This window comes from Lynx rufus, unplaced genomic scaffold (genome assembly GCF_022079265.1).
Source record: "Lynx rufus isolate CCGP_SWC_20201006 ecotype Redwood Valley unplaced genomic scaffold, mLynRuf1.p SCAF_19, whole genome shotgun sequence".
NCBI classification, from domain to species: Eukaryota; Metazoa; Chordata; class Mammalia; order Carnivora; family Felidae; genus Lynx; species Lynx rufus.
Genome location: NW_025814833.1, coordinates 34,299,745 through 34,322,213, shown reverse-complemented (window position 1 = coordinate 34,322,213; position 22,469 = coordinate 34,299,745). Strand labels below are relative to the sequence as shown.

The 22,469-nt window shown below is 42.6% G+C and overlaps 1 non-coding gene and 1 pseudogene across 1 annotated transcript; one reads left to right on the top strand and one right to left on the bottom strand.

Moving 5' to 3' along the window:
- Positions 1-13,491: 13,491 nt before the first annotated feature.
- TRNAR-UCG (transfer RNA arginine (anticodon UCG)) lies at positions 13,492-13,576 on the bottom strand. The gene has a single exon. It is a non-coding gene; the product is annotated as a tRNA-Arg (tRNA).
- A 7,807-nt stretch (positions 13,577-21,383) lies between these two features.
- LOC124514098 (uncharacterized) lies at positions 21,384-21,498 on the top strand (annotated as a pseudogene).
- Positions 21,499-22,469: the final 971 nt, after the last annotated feature.

Below are 22,469 nucleotides of genomic sequence, written 5' to 3'. Positions count from 1 at the left end.
GCGCAAAATGTACAAGTAAGTCGTCCTAGGAGCTTCAGTACTACAGGTCACTACAGCCATGTCTATTCCATCCTGAGAAATCACCACTCCAGGGCAAGGGCTCCACATCAGCCCTGTTATACATTAGAATAGTTAGTCTGGTACTTCGACACTATAAAAGACATTATTTTTTAAGACCATAGAAATGGGCTTTGAAAAAAAGAAAGAACAACCCAAATTGGGCAACAAATCAAACCAGTGATCTAATACTTAGGGCATCCAGTGCCACAAATACAGATAGTGAGCTGCCCGTTTATGAGGATAAACTGTCTCAAACCAGAAATAGTCCCGGAACTTTAGAATCATGTGTTGTGGAATGCGGGTGGGTCGATTGTTTCATGTTGTACAGAAGGTTCAAAAGAAGAAGCATGATCCAGAACAGAAACCAGATTTTCAGGTAAATACCTTTACCTGATCAACCATCAGTGAAACACAACTACCGTCGTGCTTTTACTTCGGGGTCTCTGAATTCTCTGCCCACCCTGGGTGAGATGATTGGAGGGAAGAAGACTATTTTACAATGTAAGGTCGGCCTTAGTACCATTCACCAGTTTTCTGTCTTTGGTGTACGTGGTGGGATTGTACTTCCTGGCCCCCATGTGGTTGGGTGGAAATGTGCCTCTGTTGCTAAGGGATTTAATTGCTGGGGCCAGACCCTCCAACCTGTTTTCCCTCTGGCAAGGTATTTGGTAACTCTTGAGGTGCCGAATGCTCTATCAGGCTGGTTCCATGAATGACTACAATGAAGAGAACCCCCTGCCAACCTGTAATGGTCAGACAGCAAGAACAGAATATAGATATATTTTTAAATCTTTTTTAATGTTTATTTTTGAGAGAGAGAGAAACAGAGCACAAGTGGGGGAGGGGCAGAGAGAGAGGCACAGAATCCAAAGCAGGCTCCAGGCTCTGAGTTGTCAGCATGGAGCCCAGTGCGGGGCTTGAACTCATGAACCGTGAGATCATGACCTGAGCTGAAGTTGGACGCTTAAACAACTGAGCCACCCAGGCACCCCAAGATCTATATATATATTTTTAATTTTCTGTTAAGCCAAGAAGATTTTGAATTGTTACTGTATCACATTGTAGCCTATGGTGATTGGTAAATCAAGGAAAATGCTCCTTATAATAACAACACGTCAGTAATGAGAGAGGGATGATTAGACAACCTAGAAGAAATGGGTAAATTCCTAAAAACATACAACCTCCAAAACTGACTCAGGAAGATATAGAAAATTTGAACAGACTGATTACAGCAATGAATTTGAATCAGTAATCAAAAAACTCCCAACAAACAAAAGTCCAGGACCAGATGGCATCATAGGGGAATTTACCAAACATTTAGAGAAGAGTCAATACCTATTCTTTTTTTTTTTATTTTTTAAAAATTTATTTACTTATTTTGAGAGAGACAGAGACAGCACAAGTGGGGGAGGGGCAGAGAGAGAGGGAGAGAGAAACCCAAGCAGGCTCTGTGCTGTCAGCTTAAGGCCTGATATGGGGCTTGAACCTGCAAAACATGAGATCATGACCTGAGCTGAAACCAAGAGTTGGACACTCAACTGACTGAGCCACCCAGGTGCCCCGAGTCAATACCTATTCTTAAACTATCCCGAAAATAGAAGAGGAAGGAAAGCTACCAAATATTTTCTGAAGCCGGCATCACCCTGATACCAAAACCAGATAAAGACACTACAAAAAAAGAGAACCGCAGGCCAGTAACTCTGATGAACAAAAATGCAAAAATCCCCAACAAAATATTGGCAAACTGAGTCCAACAATACATTAAAAAAAAAAAAATCATTCCCCACAATCAAGCCAGATTCATTCTGGGGTGCAGGGATAGTTCAGTATTTGCAAACAGGTCAATGTGATACATTAACAAGACAAAGGATAAAAACCAGATGATCATTTCAACAGATGCAGAACAATTGTTTGACAAAGTACAACATCCCTTCATGATAAAAACCCTCCACAAAGTAGGTTTAGATGGAATATACCTCAACATAATAGTAAAGGCCATATACAAAAAACCCACAGCGAACACCATACTTGATGGGGAAAATCTGAGAACTTTTCCCCTAACAAGACAACACTGTCCACTCTTACCACTTCTTTCATGATATTTATTTATTTATTTTTCAGAGAGAAAGAGCATGAGTGGGGGAGGGTCAGAGAGAGAGGGAGAGAGGGAGAGAGAGAATCCCAAGCAGGCTCCACGCTGCCAGAGCAGAGCCTCACACGGGGCTCGATCCCATGAACCATGAGGTCACGACCTGAGCCAAAATCAAGAGTCCGAGCTTAACCGACGGAGCCACCCAGGCACCCCTCCAATTCTAATAGAATAAGAGAAAAGAGGATTAAGTACTAACAGGTCAGTTTGGGTTTTGATCATACTAAAACTAAAGTGATTCGAGAAAAAGTTCCAAACTTGTATAACGGGAAAACGGTTTGCTAACCAGAACATGTCAATGTTGGGAAAGGTCATCGTGAAGACGTCACTGTGAGTGGACCCTGGTGATCAGAGGCTCTTCGCCCTTCCCCTCTCCTTGGAACATAGGTTTTGCTTGCTTTTCCAGCTCCCAGAGCTGCTTCAAGGACATGGCCTTGACATAGTGATGTGGTGTTGAGAACATCTGCACGGTATACTTGACTGAACCCAGTTAAGGCCTTTCTCTATATAAACTGTGAAGATTTGGTGGGCAGGTGGGGGGATCTATTCATCTTGCTGCCACCCATGCAGAACCTCATCTGGAAGTTCCCTTTGCTTATTAAATCTGCCACTTACAACCTGGAGCGGCCTGCCTCTTTCTTCAGTTTCTCCGTGCCCTCCTAGTCGTGTGTGTGTGCGTGCGTGCATGCGTGCATCTGTGGTTTTATGTTGAGGAATTGGTTCACGTGGTGGTACCGCCTGGCAGTTTTAAAATCCATAATGGCAGGCAATGGGCTGGAAACTCGGGTAGGGCTTGATGCTGCAGTCTTGAGGCAGAATTTCTTCTCTGGGAAACCTCAGTTTTTGTTCTTAATACCTTCAACTGATGAGATGAGATACGCCCACATTATTGAGGGTAATCTCCTTGTTCGGAATGATTAGGAAAAAAATTTTCAACTTTAGAAAAAATCACGGTGAGGGTGATGTTTTTCCTTTAGTAAGCTGATTAATACAAAGGCTTCTGACAGAATGTCCTTTGTAAAATACAAATCCCATCATATTCTTCTCCTGTTTATAATCCTGCGTGAGCTGCCATTGAAACACTGGAGCCTCCAATGCAATTCCACCTAAGACCTGGCTCCAGTTTTTATGTGAACCATTCTTTCTGCCCCCCCCCATCCCCGTTACTCTGCTCCAGTTGTACCAAACATCTTGCTATTTCCTTATTCTAGCATGTTCTTTAGGGATTCTGTCATTTAAGCTTGCTTCCCTGTTCCCTGCACCCTCCGTGCAGCATTTCCCACACCCCCAGACAGCCAGTCAGTCATATATCTACTTCCCCCAAACCCATTATAGCCAGTTCCATTAGAGTATAATCCATTTACAGTCTTTTTTTCTTTATGCTTTTTTGACAAAAAGATGAAATTTTTGAGGGGAGGGTCTATGATGTTCCTAGCCTTTAGCAAGTGACTGGTACACAGCTGTTGCTCTAGAAACGTTTGTAGAAAAAACATCTGCTCTCAGAGAGAGAGAGAGAGAGAGAGAGAGAGAGAGAGATTCTGATAAATATAGCATCCTGTGGTATATTCTCTTCTAGTAGGACCTTTAAGCTCCCTTCCAAAACTGTTGTTCTATGATTATTAAATTATTTCCTCAACTTTATCCATGATATTTAATAGTGCTCCCAGTCCTTACTTTAGCCTTCTAGTACCTCTTTGCATTTCGGTTCTTGATGTTTTTAGATCCAATAGCTCACCAATGAATAGCCCATAACCATGACATCTATGTAGAAATTGCTGCTTTTCATCCCATGAAACTTTCACTTTTCCATAGTTTTAAGATTCAAGAGCAATTATTTACAAACACAAACACATAAAAGAACAAAACTGAAAATGAGGAGTCCACGTATTTTCTTTAATTCTCCATGGCATTGTATAGATTCACTTTTCTTTTTTAAAAAATTTTTTTAATGTTTATTTATTTCTGAGAGAGAGAGGTAGAGCATGAGCAGGGGAGGGGCAGAGAGAAAGGGAGACACAGAATCTGAAGCAGGCTCCAGGCTCTGGGCCATCAGTATGGCAAATGACGCTGATCTAACAACCTCTACATAAGCAACAAAAAGCTTTACGTTTATCAAGCACTTACCCGACCGGGGCAATGTCAAAAGCATCACTTGTCCCAAAGACGGTCACCAAAAAGTTGGTATAATGAACCATGGATCTAAATAAAGGTGTAATAGTATGAGCTGATGTAGGCTAAGGTTTCTACACATTTTGTAGATAATAAAGACCACATATATCCCTTGGCAGAAGTCAGTGACAACTGGGGTGGTTTGGAAGGCAAGGGGGAAGTGGCTGTTGGCCCTGATAGAGGGTGCAAGGAAAAGGAATGGGGGTGGAAAGTGAAAGGTGAAGTGGCAGATAAAAAGCACAGAGGTAGAAATGCACACAACACATCTGGGAAATAGCAGCAATCTACCAGAAGCATGTGTTTTCTTTCAATTAACTGATAGTGAATTAGTGAAATCAATGAGCATTCAATTTGGAAGGAATTGTTAAACCCTTCTCTACTCCAACTACCAGGTAAGAGCCGTCATACCAAGTTCCAGAAGAAGTGGGGCTCCAGAGTCTGCATGAATACCCATAGTAATGATTTCCAATACTGCTGTCCATCATAAACCTTGGCGAGCCTGTTAAAATCATATACTCCTGGAGTGTCTGGGTATCTCAGTTGGTTAATAAGCATCTGACTTTGGCTCAGGTCATGATCTCACGGGTGCGTGAGTTCGAGCCCTGCCTGGGGCTTGATGCTGTCACTGCAGAGCCCTCTGCGGATCCTCTGTCCCCCTCTCTCTCTGCCCCTCCCCTGCTCACTCTCTCTCTAAATAAATAAACATTTTTAAAATTTCAAGAAAAGGGGGTGCCTGGGTGGCTCAGTTGGTTAAGTGTCCAACTCTCGATTTTGGCTCAGGTCATGATCTCGTGGTTCCTGAGTTCCAGCCTTGCGTCAGGCTCTGCGCTGACAGTGCAGAGCCTGCTTTGGATTCTCTCTCTCTCTCCCTCCCTCCCTCCCTCCCTCCCTCCCTCTCTCTGCTCTTACCCTCAAAATAAATAAGCATTAAAAATTTGTATGTTCCTATCAAGTTTTGCAGACCCACTGAAGCAATCTTTTAAGGTGGAGCCTAGGTAAAGCCAAAGAGAGACAGGCGGGCCCCTTTGTGAGCTAATAGATTTTTTACCACTGAAAACTGATATTGTATATTTTCAGAATTTAGTTAGTGGAGCATGAGGAAGGGTAAAGAATGTCTGATGACTATTATCCCAGGAAAGACTGTCATCATCCCACATTATGTATCGTAAATGGAAGTTCTGCAGCTATTTGGACCTCTGCTCCATAGAAAGCTTGAGTGGCCATCTATTGATATTTGAAGATGTCTGTTGCAAATTCACCCACCCACCTATTACAAGAGGAATGCCAAAGTGTTTTTTCCAACCAGAGTAGTCTCAGAGTTTCGGGAAGCAAAACTCTATATGCTCACATTCTCTGTGATGTCCTAATACCTAAGTGTATCCCTTATAGATTGGTATTTCAGGCAGCTGCCTGGCGGGCTTGCCCATTTTAATCTGGTTCTGGACCGATAATGTGTTTTCTTTTCTTTTTTTTTTTTTAAGTTTATTTATTTACTTTTGAGAGAGAGAGAGAGAGAGAACCAAGGAGGGGCAGAGAGACAGGGAGAGAGAGAATCCCAAGCAGGCTCTACACTGTCATCATAGAGTCCAACTTGGGGCTAGAACCCACGAACCGTGAGATAATGACCTGAGCTGAAATCAAGAGTCAAACACTTAACCAACTGAGCCATCCAGGCACCGCGATAATGTATTTTCTTTTAAACAGATCTTTTGTGGTATTCGTTATGCAAAGCCAGTGCTAAGAACACATGGTAGAGTTCCTGGTGTTCTCACAAGTAATCCATCGTTGATGGGCTTTAGTTTGAATTTGAAGAATGTTGTTTTCTTATGTTAGCACAGGATGTGCTTTACCACAACTTCAGCTCTTTGCCACATAAAACAGCGTTAGTTTCATCTCCAAAATAGCTGAAAATCGATCTGATATACTTCCTGTACCCTTCCCCCATCACCACCATCTGGCAAGTTCTTGCTCCTCCTACAACGTGGCTGACTTCATAGGCATGTAGCGTGAGCCAGGCGCGTAGGGATCCACATTGAGAAAGACCTCGTACATGACTTAATGTTCTGCTGTCCCCACCTTGAAGTTCGTAATTTTTGCTCTTTTATTTCACACTGGCCCCATAGAGTAGGTAGGAAGCCTTGCATACAACAGGATTTCAAAGGCCCTCCATCGTCTGGATATTCTGTTTTCGGTAAATCCACTCGGTCTGTGTTCTTCTCAGTCCATGCACCTGCAACTGAGCATGATACACACAAAGTGAGCCACCTCACTTCTTCTTACCCCGGGATCTGTTCCTGGTCTGCAGAAATTCAGAGTCCCAGGTCAGTGTCTTTGTAACTTGTCACCGTACCTTTTTCAGACTGATTCAAGCCTGTTTGCTCATGTACAACCCTTAGGTTCTTTCTGGTAAGTAACAATAGGCAGCTATATTTAAACGTAAGTGAAGCTTAGCTACCACCTCAACGCCTCACGTCCAGATTACAATGGAAGTTTATTTTGGACCAAATTCTGCCAATACGTCGATGTTTGTTAAACATCTGTTAGCAAGCAAGCGCGCTTCAGTTCATACAATCTGTTTTGTGAGCTTAGCGAAGTCTCACTTACCTGCACTTTCATATGCTCTGGCCACGCCTTGCCGGAAGAGTTCACTGGAAGCAGATGCCACTTTCTTGCAGAGGAATGGTCTAATTAGGACCCATTGTAATTGTTTACAACTGAGGCATTTTTAGTGCAGGAATTCAGTTACATGGTTGATAGAATAGCTGAGATGCCAAACAGGATAGTGCAGCAATCCAAGAATTAGTAAAAGGAAAATATCTTTTTCATTATTTTATTTTATTTTATTTTATTTTATTTTATTTTATTTTATTTTATTTTATTTTATTCTATTCTATTTTATTTTATTCTTTCTTTCTTTCTTTCTTTCTTTCTTTCTTTCTTTCTCTTCTTTCCTTTCCTTCCTTTCCTTCCTTTCCTTCCTTTCCTTCCTTCCTTCCTTCCTTCCTTTGAAAATATCTTTAACCTCCTGGGCTGGAGGGATAGAAGAGGAGATGGTGTTACTGGTTCCCAGAAGATAGAATAACCTGTTGCCTGGAACCCTGGTAGGGACCCGGCGTCAGGACCAGAGTGAGTCATGAGTCACTGCTGGAGAAGGCATAGACCCCATTCAATTCTGAAATTCTTCTCTTGTGTAGGTACACCTTGTCTGTAAAATAGCGTATCCAATCCACAAATGCTAAATACAGGGAATTTCAGTACTGAGAGCCCATTTCTAATTTCTGTTATGCTAATTAGCCAAGCCTCTGGTGCTGCTCGTAGATAAAGATACCAGAAGCGCTGTAGCAGTCACCTGTGGAGCATGGACTTTCCGATTAGACCATCAGCTGGCAAATATCTGGGGTATGAATTTTTAATTAGGGTTACCGACTGCGCCCAAAGAGTAACTTAAAAAACAAACACGGATGTCACTGTTTATGGTGAAGTATTTTAAAGTAAATGAAAAGACATGATGATACCCACACCCCCTGGAACTCTATTTCCTGTGTCATAGGGCCCCTTAATCATGTTCAGCAGTCCTTTCTACCCCATCCTTCTACCTGCAGCCAGAACGCACGAAGTGTGCTCTTTGCAGACATGCAGCTTCTCTAGCAACGGTGGCTGGCAGGTGCCTTAAAGAAATTTTCCTGGACAGCTGCATGCTGTCCTTCTTTCCAGATCTTCCTGGTGATCTCTGCCTGCATGGATCACGGCCCATCTCCCCTCTCAGTACTTTTCCAGACCTCGTGTTCTTTGTGCCAGGAAGAAATAACATCTAAGAATTACGCGGTCACAAGAAACAAACAAACCACACCACAGCCGGAAATCAAACAATGAAGAGACTCTTAGAAACAAAAGGAAAATCTGCCAGTTTGGGGGAAACTTTAATATGCCTTTCTCAGTTGTTGACTGATGAAATAGTCAAAGCCATAGAAAATCTGAATTATGTATCTAATAGGATTGAGGGAATGGAGATGTATCAAACTGTGTACAGATAATACAAGTAACCTTACATAGTAAACAGGGAATATGTAAGCAGCTGTGTGAGGTTACTTGGATTAATCTGTTTGGAAGGTATTTGGTAATTTCAAAAATGCAGAATATGGACAAAGACGTTTTCTGGCTGCAGTAACAATCAAACAAGAATTGATAAAAATTTAAACAATATCAAAAATACTTGGCAATGTGTAAGGACACCCACCTAAATAATTCTTGTGTCAACAGACTAATTGTACATTCAGCCTTCCTATCAAGGCCTATGGGATGAATGAAAGCTATATTTAAAGGCGAGTTCCTCTCTTTTATTGGTAAAAATGACCCTCTTCATCTTAGTTCTCTTTTGACTTGAAATTTACTTAGTTTTCAATGAACATTGTTATCCTTACTCTTTTTATCTTTCATTTGCTGGTAACTTTTTGCCTAGTCCTTAATTTCAAAAATGTCTTCTTGGGGGTTAGGTGGCTTTTTTTTTTTCTTTTAAGGATACAGTGTTGAATTCTGTATTTTACCTAAATATGAGGGTTTTTGAATTTAATGTAATTTAATGTAATTTGATGTAATTTCATTGTTCCCAAATTTCAGTGGAGGTAGATTCTAAGCCCCAAAGGTAGCATCCGGGTAAGAAGACTTACCATGAAGTCATATCTACATACTAAGACACAGTTTTTAATTATTTACAGATCAGTAAAAGTCAAAGCTTTCTAAAGATATTTGTTGACACTTCACGTGAAATTAGATGAAATCAAGTCAGTAATTGTGTTTACTGTTGTAGCTGTGGTTGTTATGAATTTGGGGTGACTTTGGAGAAAAGATTAAGGGACAACTGCTAAAGATACCTGACGTAAACCATCCATTGGACCATCATTGATTACTGCCACTTGAATGATATGATTTTAGACATTGTGATTGTATACTTCTCTTCATTTTGTTACTCAGGCTTTTCGCGTATGGACCATGTTTCTTTGGACTTTTTTTCTTTGGACATTTGGAAAATACCTATTTTTCTCTGTACTCCTTTTTTTCCAAAACCCATGTCAATCACTATATTCCCTAAGGCTCACATTGAAAAACAACATGGCAACTTTCACTTCACACATACGATCATAATAATAGCAAACATTCGTTAAACGCTTACCTGTACCACACATTGTTCTTACTAACTGCCATATTTCTTGCTTCTATTTGTCCAATTTTATTTGTTTCCATTATACTGTTGCTATATAAACATCACTGTAATGACAACCATCCGACAGAAGGGAGCTAACAGTGTGATCTCTAGAATGTTTTGCGTGAACTTCGGACGACCATCAGACTTTTATTGTGTGACGCAGCTTGCACCTGGGTCCTGCCAAGACCAATGTGGGTAAAAAGTGAGCACACATAGACCCACTGCTCCATCAGGCATTGCTCTTTGATACTGTCTTCCAGATGGACCTGTTTCCTTTCTATTCAGAGCGCTTGCACTCCTGCTGCTGCATTTTACTACTGTATTTAGTCTCCCTCTAGGATAATTCGTATTGTGCCAATCAACCTTTACCAGGATGGCTTGAGTTTTATGTTTACTCATAGGACTTTGTCTGACTTATCCTTTTTAACCTTGACATTTGTCTGATCATCTCAAATGACTACATTCTTTCTTTAATTTGTTAGTGTGTCTGTTATATTGGTTCCTTAAGGATCACTATAGCCTGAAAGGGGGTTCTTTCTCCATAAATCGTGTATCATTGTATCCTTCCCACTAGCAAGACAATTCACATCTTCTTGTGTCACTGAAATCTGGCTAGAACAGCATGGAGACATCTTCAGCTCATTCTCTGTGCCTTTTTTGCACTGTCCCACTATCCCAAGTAAGCTTCTAGCATCTTTGTCTCTTTTCTCTGCGGCAATATGATTTAAACAGAACAACATTTTGTGCTTTTTATACTGATACTACCATTACTCCTACAGAAATTATAATACCTATTGTTCATCCAGCCCATGTGCCAGACACAACTTCTAAGCACTTTATGTGTAGTTGGGGTTCTTTGGTTTGTGACAAAAAACTAACCGTAATTAGAGTAAATTAAAAAAAAAGAATTTCCTGGCTCATGGGGTTGAGAAGCCCACAAGTTGATCTTTTCTATAGGCGTGGCTTCACTTACATGTTCAGATGAAAGAAATAGATTTGTGTCTTTCTCCACTTCACAGGGAAGTTCTCTACTCTGTTACTTTCAGTACCGGGGAAGTCGGGCCCTTTTATTGGGAAATATGGTGGCAAGGATGGCCACCAGAAATATCACACGTATACCTCCACAGAGTGCCTTATGAACAGGAATCTCAAAACAAATAGTTGGCTCTGCTTGGATTATAGATAAGCATAGACATAGACACCTTAGCCAATCACTGCGGTTAGGGAGGTCAAGTTCTTATTGGCCAGGCCCGGGCCACATGTTCGCAGGTAGAAAGGTGAAGTTCCTCTCCGACTTCATGAAATGCACCCCCAACAGGAAAGAAGGGTTCTTTGCGTTATAAGAAGGAAAAAGGGGGATGTTGGGAGGGTACAAGCACAGATATCCATTACATCATTTATCGATCTAAATGTCATATTTGTGGCAGCCCTGTGAAATGGATTTTGTTAAAAGTTTTACAGATAAAGAAACTGCTACTTCTACTAATCAGCCAGCATGCTAGCAGTCACATGGGAATAAGAGGAATCTCTGGGATTTGGCTTCTGGACTGTTACATGCTACCCATGTGGGGCCTTCAGCATTTCCCATCAGTCCTTTTATTTTCCTACTTATTTATCCCTTTAGACAAATTCTAAAGTGTTGCTAATTCCACCTTCACTCTCCTCAAAACTCTGCTGCCTCTCTCCTTACTCTCAATGGATACAGTGGCCTGCTACTTCGCAATAAAAACAGAAGCCACTCGTAGTAACTTCTTCAGTAGTCTGTCACCTCGTCCAGAGACATCTACAATTGCATGCATCCTTTTATTTTTTAAGTTTATTTATTTATTTTGAGAGAGAGGGAGAAAGCAGGGGAGGGGCAGAGAAAGAGAGAGAGAATCCCAAGCAGGCTCTGCACTGTCAGCGCAGAGCTCACCGTGGGACTCGATCCCACAAACTTCGAGATCGTGACCTGCGACGTGAGATCGTGACCCTTAACCGACTGAGCCACCCAGGTGCCCCATGCATGCCCTTATCTGGTGTGAGGCCAATCTTGGGTCGCTATTTTAGATCCCACTTCCTCTTCACTTCTTGGTATATTGATTTATTCAGTCATCCCTCTCTCTTCTGTATCTTCAACCTCACTCCTGGCTGCCCTCATTAGCATTTAAAATCAGAACTGCAAAAGATCCCTTTCACTCCCTGCCCCCCGCCAGCTGTAGTCCTCTTTCTATGATTCTTCCCAGCTAGAATTCTTCAGGGTTTTCTGCCCTCGGTGACTCTGTTCCCTCCCTTCCTCCATATTCTTCAGCTTACTGCAGTCTGTCTTCTCCTTCTGTAACTTTGCCAAGAGTCAGTATGAAGATCACCGATGACCAGCGTGCTGATAAATCCAGTGGATTTCTTTTAGACTTTGTTATACTTGGTGTCTCTATAGCTTTAAACTCAGTTTATCATATTCTTTTTGAAACCCCTAAATTTGAAGTTCCTCAGACATCTGTACTGAGCTGTCATTTGATCCTCAGTTTGCACACCTTCTCTAGGCTATCTCATATATGCAGTGCATTTCACTTGCCATCTAAGTCCTGATGACTCCTGAATTTAGATGCCCACCTTCTTTGATGGCTCTCTTAGAATTCTAGGCCTTTATCTCCAACTGCTGGTTTGCTGTCTTCAGTTGGATGCTTCAAAAGCACTTCTGCTTTATCATGTTCAATACTCAAGTCTGGTTTTTCCGTCCTAAACTGAGGACTTCCTCAAACTTGCCCCTTACAGTATATGACACCCCTATCTGGTTCTTAAAGCGAGAAACTGGTATTAGGCTAGAATCCTTTATGTCTCTCACCAACTACATTTAACCTATCAGTAAATCTTGTCAACTCCAGACAAAAACTAGACCTTGAAATTATCTACTTCACTCATCTTTGTTTCTATGTCTGTGGTCCAGGTCATTATGTCTGCTTACCTGATCCTGCCACAGTGCTTGGTTGTTGTTGTTATTTTTAATGTTTATTCATTTTTGAGAGAGAGATGGAGACAGAGCATGAGTGGGGAGGAGCAGGGAGAGAGGGAGACCCAGAATCCCAAGCAGGGTCCAGACTCTGAGCCGTCAGCGCAGAGCCCGACTCGGGCCTCGATCCCACGAACCGTGAGATCATGACCTGAGCCGAAGTCAGATCGTCAACCGACCGGTCTGCCCAGGCACCCCCTGCCACGGTGCTTTCTTAACTGGTTCCCTGCTTCTGTTGTTAGATCGTACAGACCTTTCTCCATACAGCAACAGCACGATGCTTTTTCTCAGACCTGATCGTGTCATTCCTCTGCTTAAAGTCCTTCAGTCCCACTTGTCCTACCACCATCCAGTGGCCCATAGTCTTACCACTTTTCAATCTCACCCTTACCCTTTGCAGTCTCGCCACTGTCTACCCACCCCTCTTTCTTTAGCCTTATCTCTCACCACTCTTGTCCTCCATCTCTGAATTCAGCCAGACTGGAGTGCATAACGTTCCTTTTATAAGCTATATTTTGCTTCCAGGGAAACCTCCCTGGGCCTTAAAGATTGTATTTGGTGTCCGTATTACATGTACCCAGTTCACCTCGTGCTTATGGTGTGGTATTGCAATTGCTTGTTATGTCACTCAGGGTTGGTCAGGGAAAAGACACCACTGCAAGCATTTCAAGGAAGAGATTCACCACAGGAAATTAGGTGCTTCTGAATCAACTGGGAGAGCTGGACGAAAGAAGGTCAAGGAGGCCACCACTAGATTTGGGTCCAGCTCTAGCTTTCAGGAATTCAGCAGTTCCTTTTTTTTTTTTTTTAAACTTTTATTTACTTTTGAGAGACAGAGATAGAGCGTGAATGGGAGAGGAGCAGACAGAGAGGGAGACACAGAACTTGAAGCAGGCTCCAGGCTCTGAGCTGGCAGCACAGAGCCCGACGCGGGGCTCGAACCCACGGACCGTGAGGTCACGACCTGAGCCGAAGTCGGACGCTCAACCGACTGAGCCACCCGGGCGCCCCAGGAATTCAGACGTTCTTGCTTGCCTCCCCCCACCCCTCTTACCCCTTCCCTCAGGTCAGGAAACAGCAAGGAACTGGTGAATGTGGCTGCAACTGCCATGCGGCACTGAGATAGGTTACTCCTGAGGACACGCCTACGGCCTGCTACAAAATCTTGAGTCTATTAAGGCCCGGCTGTTGACCTGCTGCTCCAGAGAAAGGGTAGTGTGGCTTCTGCTTCTCTTTCGCCTTACAGATGTGCCAAATTCTGGTTCACATGGGCAGAGCCTAAGCTGTACCTTGAACCCTTCTGGCAAAGGGATTTGGGAAATGTAGTTTCTAGTCTTCTAGTCCCTACCACCTAGGGAGGAGTCGAGAAGGGGGTGAAAATGGTGCCAAGTTCCAGTATTCACCACAACTGTTCTGTTATCTGGCACCCCATCAAAGTCCTGAGCTCTGTGAGAGTGAGGACTCTGTTTCCCTATTATTTCACCTCAGGAGCCAGCCAAATGCCTGGCCCAGTGAGTATTGATGTAACGGAAGAATAATGAGGTCTTTACGTCTCACTGATATATTAAGGACATTAGTGTTGATAAAATGAAAGTTAATTACAGTCCAGATTCTGTCATAAGAATATAAAGCTTTCCAGGACTTATTGTTATATTGATATTTTTATGCACTGTTATGCTCAGACACGGTGCTAAATCTCTTTACCTGAATGGCTTCATTTAATCCTCAAAATTGCTCTTGAAGTAGATTTGATGATTATCTCAATTTTATAGATGGGGAAATCAAGGCTCGGAAATTAAGTAGATTAGCCAAGGTCACAAAGTTTCTAAAGGGATAAACTATGTTTGAAACCCAGGGCTGTCTTGTTTCAAGGCCCACGATCCATTCTCCACCGTACCCTCTCCAGCTCAGAGAAGCCAAAGACCTTGCCTGGCTGGCATTGCACGGGCCTGTGACCTTTTGACTCTTACAGCCAGTGCTCCTTCTGAATTCTCCCACTGCATCAATTTAAATGACTTCTCTCTTGCATAACAAGGAGGCTTTCCTAGATTTTTTCAAGAACAAAGCGAATCTGGCAACTGCCCTCTTAGTAGCACAACGTGATTACAACCCGTTTAAAGAGTTGCCGGATAAAATATGGGATGCCTAGTTAAATTTGAATTTCGGGTAAACAACAAATATCTTTTTAGTGTAATATGTCCCAAATATTGCATGGAACATACTTTTACCAAAAAAGTCATTGTTTATGTAAAACTCAAATTTTATTGAGGTGCCTGGGTGGCTCAGTCAGTTAGGGGTCAGACTTTGGCTAAGGTCGTGATCTCGCAGTTCGTGAGTTTGAGCCCCAGGTGGGGCTCTGTGTGACAGCTCAGAGCCTGGAGCCTGCTAAGGATTCTCTGTCTCCCTCTGTCTCTGGCCCTCCCCCGCTCATGCTGTGTCTCTCTCTGTCTCAAAAATAAATAAACATCAAAAAATTTGAAAAAAAAAACCCTCAAATTTTATTGATCGCCTTATATTTTTATTTGCGATATCTAGAAACCCTACCTTATTAGAAGCCACGTTAACGAATGCAACCCATTTCATTTACTGGACGTTACAGCTCGCGTAGCACTTTTACCACCTTTAACTTATTTAAAATATACAGTAAACTTACGAAAAGTAAATTGTTTAGTCTGTACACACAACTGAGGACCCTGGGCTCAGAATAGTTAAGAAATTTGCCCATGATCATACAGCTCACGAGGGCTGGAGCTGGAGTTTAAATCTAACTGTGTCTCCCTCCATGTTATGTTCTGTCTCCTGAATACCCTTCAAAATCCAGCTCAAGCATCACCTTCTTTGGGAAACCTACCCAGACTACTCCCTAGCCAAAGACAAATTTGTTGCTCCTTCTTTTTTTGCTGCCACAGGCATTTGCACATGTCATGATTATGGGATGCAGCACATTGTTCTGTAATTGTTATGTTTTTCTCTGCCAGAACTGAACTGCTTGGAATAGTGTGGTAGGCAGAATAATGCCCCCCAAAAAGATGCTCACATCCTAATCCTCGGAAACCGCGAATCTGTTACCTTATATGGCAAAGGGGACTTTGCAGATGAGATTAAGGGTACAGACCTTAAGGTAGAGGAATTATCCTGGATTATCCAGATAGGCCCAATCTACTCACTTGAGTCCTTAAATTTGGAGAATCCTTCCTGGCTGTGGTCAGAGAGAGGCGGGATGACAGCAGTAGAAGAGTCAGAAAGCTGCAACTTTGTTGGCCTTGAAGATGGATAAAGCGGGCCATGAGCCATGAAAGGCAGGCTGCCTTTGGAAGGCGGAAAAGGCAAGGATACAGGTTTTCCCTTAGAGCCACCCCAAAGGAACACAGCCCAGTGGACACGTTGATTTTGACCCAGTGAGACCCATTTCGGACTTAGTTCCGCAAAGTGGTAGAGTTGTGTTTTAAGCTTCCTAAGTTTGTGGGAATTGAAGTAATAAGAAACTGAAAGAGGTACATACAGCCTCTTAGTCACAGCTATATTTCTTAGGCCTAGCAAAGTACCAAGCAAGCACATACTAAGTGCTTAGCAATTGCTTGCACGAATACACGAAAATTATAGCACACTGCTTCATGATCAGAGCGTTATGAAGCAAGAACCACCCAAGTAGGGTATGGGGAAGAAAAATGATCTCTACTTATCTTCCCTGATCTAATGAGAATAAACTCCCTTCTGTATTACTTGGCCCAATGAGTCATGATCATAAATATAGAAAAGGGAGAGCAGTTAGTGATGACTCCAGAGCAAGCCTTTGTATCTTGCTAGCTACGTCTGTGATCCTGAATGCAGATGTCACCCAAAGGTGCTACAGCGGTACAAACAGCTACAATTTCTTGAATTGCTGTTATAATAGTTGTCAACCTTGGTGCGTATTAGAATGACCTGGGACACTTGTTCATAGTTGCATATTCCTGGGTCTAATCTCTGGAGTTTCTGAGTCACAGATGGACCCCAGGTGATTCTGTGGACCATACTGCATAGGAGATATATAATAATAATATAATAAGGGGTGCCTGGCTGGCTCAGTTGGGAGAGCACGCACCTCTGTTTTTAAAATTTTATTTATTTTTCATTTTGGTTTAAGTTTTATAAAATTCACTTTGTTTTGCGAGAAGAGAGCACGCGTGCCTGTGTGTGCACACAGTGGGGGAGGAGCAGAGAGACAGAATCCCGCGCCGACTCCGCACGGCCAGCACGGAGCCTCGTGTGGGGCTCAAATGTGTGGGACCATGACGCGAGCCAAAAGCAAGAGCTGGATGCTTAACCGACTGAGCCGCCCAGGCACCCAAGAGCATGCGACTCTAGATCTTGGGGCCATGAATTCAAGCCCCACACTGGGCGTAGAGATTACTAAAGTAAATAAATAAATAGTAAACAAATAAATTCACCCTCATGTGATAACATGTAACGTCACATAATATAATAACATGTATGTGTCAGGATGACTGACCAATGCCCTCTTCTTAATGTTGCCTTCTCGTTCCTGCGACTTGCTCCAGGGAGTACTTCTTTGGTCCTAAAAGCAACTCTAAACAGAAGCGAGAGAGCAAAGGTGAAGGGAATCATTTCCATTATTTTTGAATGCATTTCTCATCATGAAAGTATCTGGAGGTCAAGTTAATCTAAGAGAAAATACATAAACACATTTCAGGAGTTCTCTATTAAGTAGGCTGGCATCAGAACCATCAAGTGCAGGGGCGCCTGGGTGGTTCAGTTGGTTAAGCGTTTTGACTCTTGATTTCAGCTCAGGTCATGATTTTGTGCTTCTTGGGTTCAAGCTGAAATACATAATAACAATATAATAAAGGGTGCCTGGCTGAGTCCAGCTCTGCGCTGACAGTGTGGGGCCTGCTTGGGATTCTCTTTCTCCCTGTCTCTCTGCCCTTCCCCAGCTTTCTCTCTCTCAAAAGTAAACAAATAAACTTAAACAAAAAAAAAAGAAAACACGTTATCAGTCCAGAACCAGATTAAAGTGGGCACACCCTCCAGGCAGCTGCCTGAAATATCAATCTTTAAGGGATACACTGAGGTAGCCCCACATCGAGCCCCACGTTATGCCCTGTGTCAGGCTGTGCGCTGACAGCAGGGATCCTGCTTCGAATTCCTTCTCTCTCTCTCTGCCCCTCCCCCACTGGCACTCTCTCTGTCTCTCAAAATAAATAAATTTAAAAACTTCAAAAAGAAAAGAATCATCAAATGCAGAAAGAACTTCACAGAGGAGTTCATTATGGCATCTTCAAATCAGGAAAACATAAAGAAGGAAATTTCTCTCTTTTTTAGTTAGGCTAAAGAAATGAGAACTTCAGTCTGTAACCAGCCATTGGAAATACAAGGTAACAGTTACGGAGAAATGTCGCCAATTGATCATTTTTAAATGATTAAAAAAATTTTTTTGGGGCGCCTGGGTGGCGCAGTCGGTTAAGCATCCGACTTCAGCCAGGTCACGATCTCGCGGTCCGGGAGTTCGAGCCCCGCGTCAGGCTCTGGGCTGATGGCTCAGAGCCTGGAGCCTGTTTCCCATTCTGTGTCTCCCTCTCTCTCTGCCCCTCCCCCGTTCATGCTCTGTCTCTCTCTGTCCCAAAAATAAAATAAACGTTGAAAAAAAAAATTAAAAAAAAAAAAATTTTTTTTGCTTAAAAATCTAGTCCATCCTACAACTAAAAAGAGATTTGAAAACCGAAAAAGGTGCAAAGGAGAAAATTACAGTTTCCTGTAATTTCACTGCCTACAGCTGAGCTATGGCTAACATTTGGATTACCTTCGACGCTTTGGTTTCTACATGTGTATCCTAGCTATCTGAGAATATGCAATTTAATATCATGTTTTTTTTTCCAGTTAACATTCTATCTCCCCGCCCCCCCCAATATGGCCAATTTTTTGGAATGAGATTGTGTTTGTTAAATTATTTTCCTTTAAAAGAAGGGAGAGATTCAGAAATCTTAGGAGTCCAAAAACCAACTTCATGCTCAGTCTCTGCATATTATTCTTGAAGAGAAGCAATTAGGTCTTCCTGGAGCGTCGGAGGTATTGAGTCACCCGCAGCTACCGACTGCTAATCATATTAGACAGAAGTTAATTTTGAGGTAACTTGCCCTCTGGCACCCCATGTGTCAGGCACTGCGGTGGCTCCTTTATTTACAGTGGCATTCAAGTGGACAATGCCATGTTTAGAGAATAATGTGCATTCCAGGCCTGCCGTTCTCAAATGATTGCAAAGGTTTGTTGGAAAAGACAGGATTCTAGAATGTTATGAGCATAAATCACATTGTTGGAAATTGTCCTTCTCTAAGAGTTTATGGTTGTGGTGCAGTGTCATTTTTCTTCTGGACTTGAATTTGACTGAATTCCACTTGTCATCACTAGGAAATATTTTATTTTCATTTTCAATTCAGTCATAAATTGCTGAAAATATTCCCTCCAGAGGTAAATTAGGGTGTAGTAATAGCACAACTGAGTCTTAGCAGTGAAAAATATTCACCCTCTATTACATATACACGGGCGGACTTTGAACAAGCGCAGTTGCATTCAAAAGTTGTCACCATGGTGCCCATCTTAATGCCAAAGTGAAATCTTATGTGATTTGTCTAGTCGTTTGGATCTATTGCCCAAGGGAAAAAAAAAAAAACAACCCTTTGGTCAGCCTCTTATGCTAATGAGACAAGTTACCAGGTTGGAGACATGAGACCCAATCAAGAAGGTCAAGTTCTCCATCCTCTGAGCATCTTATTATCTAAACACACCGGAAGTATGTTGTTTATGTAAGATTTCAGTCCAAGGCAAGTGATGTTAGCAATCTTAAATATATTTGAGGTTTCTTGTTGATTTTTTAATATGGTGGCATTAAAACACAGAGGACACTGCAGAATTTTCGAGGTGTTGGTATGAGAGAGATACTTACATTCAGATATTGGTGAAGGGTCGGGTGCCTGGGTGGCTCAGTCGGTTAAGCCTCAGAGTTCGGCTGAGGTCATGATCTCATGGCTCCTGAGTTTGAGCCCCGCGTCAGGCTCTGTGCCGACAGCTCAGAGCCTGGAGCCTGCTTCCCATTCTGTGTCCCCCCTCTCCCTCTCCGCCCTCCCCCGCTCACACTCTATCTCTCTCTCTCTCAAAAATAAACATTAAAAAATTTTATGAGAAAAAGATATTTGTGAATGGTCAAAAAACTAACTGGAAAATTGGACTTTGTACCAAGAATATAGTGAAACGTTGTGCAAAACAACACTGTGAGTATGAGGAAAGGTTTCCAGTTTCCATTCTGCCACGAATAAGCTGTGTGAGCTTGAGTGAATCATTTTACTTTTACTTGCCTGTGTTGGAGAGAACAAGGATAGGAAAAAGTGATAATAAAAGATATCATTGCATACAAGGTTAAATAGTGCTTTTGAAATAATTACCAATCTGAGAAAATACAAACTTGCACCAAAACTCAGAGCCAAAAATACAATGGCGATGAAAAAATAAGTCAATTTAACCCCAACTGGTATCTATGAGATATGAGGAGAAACAAACATCTGGTCATTTGCATAGTTCCGATCACAGAAACATAATTGGGGTTGCAGCTCCCTTGGAAGAAAAGCAACTAGCGTGAGGTTATCTCTCAGGAAGGACCCCTAACCAAGGTGGCTCTAGGATGTCCAACCACAACCCATAGTGTTACAGCCTAATGACAAAAGGGGGACCCTGCACCAGCCTAATTTGTCAAGGAAGCAGCACCGTGGGACTGTCCAGAGAGCAGAACTAACGGCCCTGGGGACCTGGGTGGAATCAAAAGAAAAAGGACCAGGAGGTGTTGTATAACTATGTGTGGGACCTTCAGGGATACTTCGGACCTATTCCTTCTCCCACTGACTCTGCTTGTGTCCGTGCAGTTGATAAATCATGTGTGTGTGTGTGATCCCATTGCCTTACCTGTTCAACTGGTCAACCTTACTTTGCAAAGGCTACAGTGAACAGGGAAAAGGAGGCATTATGCCTTCGGGTGCCCTTCCTTTGTGATTTGACCTGGGATTGGCACAACACAGGCAGTGCTTTCAAACAAAGACTTTGAAACACCTTGGTTTGGGCTGTGGCTGCACTATTGATGAACAGTGTGATCCTGAACAAATTTCCTACTTCCCCTGAGCCTCAGTTTCCTTATCTGTAAAATAAGGATGACGGTGGGTCCTCTATCCTGAAATTATCATACGTGACAAGATGAGCAGTTTGTCTAGGTTCACAAAACCGGGCACGGTTGAGCCAGAGCTGGCTGACTTCGTGCCTGTGTTCATAGACGTAACCTAACCCGGTCAAGGTTGCAGAGCTATTGGCAGTGAAACTGGGTGTGGCCGACACTGCTACTCGCCTACTCCAGAGATACTCTCCTTCACATACTTACTAAAGAATCGTTTTTACCCAGAGCAGAAATGTGGCCAGCTAAAAGTTCAACTTTCCGAGGTGCCTTGGAGCTTTGGTTCCTATGTATTTGACACAGTTCTGTCCAATGTGATACAATCAGAAATATACCAAGTAGGGTTTCCAGTGAGGCTAGTTATCTGATAAAAAGGGCCAGACTCCGCTTGCACGTATCGTTCCTCAGGCTTAGCCATGGAAGTAATACCTGGTGGCGGAACAGCCGCCTTTGAAACCATCTTGGATATCAGAAAGGAAAAGGCCACAGGCTGAAGATGGCGGAAAGCAGAGATCGGAGCTGGAAGGAGCCTTTGTGGAAAAGCAGTACCAGCCTGGACCGTGAATTTCCCAACTTGGTTGCATTTTTAAAGTCACTGCTTGCTATCGCTTCTCGGCCTTTTGGCTAAGATCAAGTGTAGTATCTGTTCTTATCAGTTTAAAGTCACTGCTTGCTTACATTACTATGGTCTGGTTTCTGTACACACAGCTAAACCCTATTCCAACGGATATGTTAGGATTCAAACCCACAGAAGTGTATTCGGCACATATTTTCTGGTGAGGTCTCTAGAGAGAAACCTCTGCTGATACTGTTTTTCATCTTGTTTATTTATAATAGTTACCAACCCGTCCTTCGTCTTAACCATCAGCTCCTCGGGGAAAAAGTGCCTGGAACCCAGGATAATGTGCAGTCAGAGGCTAGTGCTGAGGACTTTAGATGTTCAGTCTTGTTCTCTCGCCGCTAGGGCTATCCAGGACAGACCGCGATGAGGTTTTCCATCTGGTAGCACTACTCGTAAAAGCACTGGGCATCAGGGACAGATATGAGTGCTTGGGCAACAGAAGAAACATTTTCCTATTTTATGATTTTGCTCCGAATATTCTTGCTCCTTGCTGCATAGGCAAGGCATAGGCCTGCTTCCTTATCTGCAAGACGGACGTAACAGTGCATCCGTCGTAAGGTTATTGCTAGGATCGAAGGAGTTAATGTAGGTAAAGGTCTTTGAACAGTGCCTGGCATATAGTAAGTTTGAAAGAAGAACTAATAGCCCTTAGAGCTGAATTTATGATTTTTAACTCTGACATGTGAATCTTTCCAGTCTCACTCTGGGAGTCTGCAGTGACTAAAAGTTCCACGGTCAGACAGAAGAGAGTTCTAGGCTAAGGCTTGTCACCTATGGATTGAGTGCCATTGGGAGAAGCACTCCAGTGCTTCAGATCTTCATTTCCTCTTCTATAAAAGAGGATTTTTTTGTAGCTATCTCACTGAGTTGTGAGGATTAACTGAGGTATTTTATGTAAGCATACAGCATAGTGTAGGCACTAGCTAAAACACAGCTATTGTTGTCTTCTAATATATGCTAAGGGTTCTTTCTTTCTTTCTTTCTTTCTTTCTTTCTTTCTTTCTTTCATTGATGAACTTGAACTACATGTCCATCACCTTCATTAACCTGTCCTTCTGTTAGCTGCTT